Source organism: Aptenodytes forsteri, unplaced genomic scaffold (genome assembly GCF_000699145.1).
Source record: "Aptenodytes forsteri isolate BGI_AS27 unplaced genomic scaffold, ASM69914v1 Scaffold471, whole genome shotgun sequence".
Lineage (NCBI taxonomy): Eukaryota > Metazoa > Chordata > Aves > Sphenisciformes > Spheniscidae > Aptenodytes > Aptenodytes forsteri.
The window spans coordinates 1306624-1307656 of record NW_008795862.1 but is presented as its reverse complement, the minus strand read 5'-3'; positions in this window follow the sequence as shown (position 1 = coordinate 1307656).

Here is a 1033-nt window from a genome sequence, read left to right as displayed (position 1 = left end):
GCCTGCACCCACGGACCCCACGGACCCCACAGACCCCAGGCCTGCACCCACGGACCCCACAGACCCCAGGCCTTCACCGCGGCCCCCACGCCCCCCAGGCCTTCACCACAGCCCCCAGGCCTGCACCCATGGCCCCCAGGCCTGCACCCACGGACCCCATAGACCCCAGGCCTGCACCCATGGACCCCGCGGCCCCTGCGGCCCCCAGGCCCCCACCCCCGGACCCCATAGACACCAGGCCTGCACCCATGGCCCCCAGGCCTGCACCCACAGACCGCACGCCCCCCAGGCCTTCACCCATGGACCCCATACACCGCAGGCCTGCACCCACAGACCCCAGGCCTTCACCGCAGCCCCCAGGCCTGCACCCACAGACCCCACGGCCCCCAGGCCTGCACCCACGGACCCCATAGACACCAGGCCTGCACCCACGGTCCCTGCTCTGCAGCCGCCCCGGGAGGAACCAGCAGCCCCAGCCTGACCAAACTAGCCCGAAATGGGCCCTCCGCAGCACCGGAGCAAACCTCGCCCAGCCCCGGGCTGCAACCTGGGCCGAGGGAGCCCCCGGCTAAAACACGGGAAGATTTTTCTCTTGCCTCTACCTGGGCCCGCGGGTACCCCGGGACGGGCGGGGGCCTCGCTTCCCGCCCCGCAAAGCAGGTTTGAGATGGGCCGAGGGGCTCAAAATTTGGGGACGAATGCACACCCCTGCAAGTCAGGCGGTTTCATGAGGTTTATTTCCACGGCACAACTCGTCCTCCTCTTCCTCCTCCTCCTCGCGGGGACAGGGGACGGTCACTGCCGAGGAAGAGGCCGCCTTGTCCCCGCCGGGGGGGGCGAGCACGCAATTCGCAGGATCAGGCGGACGCGCGTCCCCAACGGGGCTGGCGCCTTCACCCGTGCGGGCGGCAGCTGTGGAAACGGCACCCTGGCACCGCACCTTTGGTGGCAGCGACTCGGCCGACAGCCTGGCATCGGCACGGGGACCGACGCCTGGGCCGCCGTGGCGGCACCGAGAGCCAGAAACGCGCGG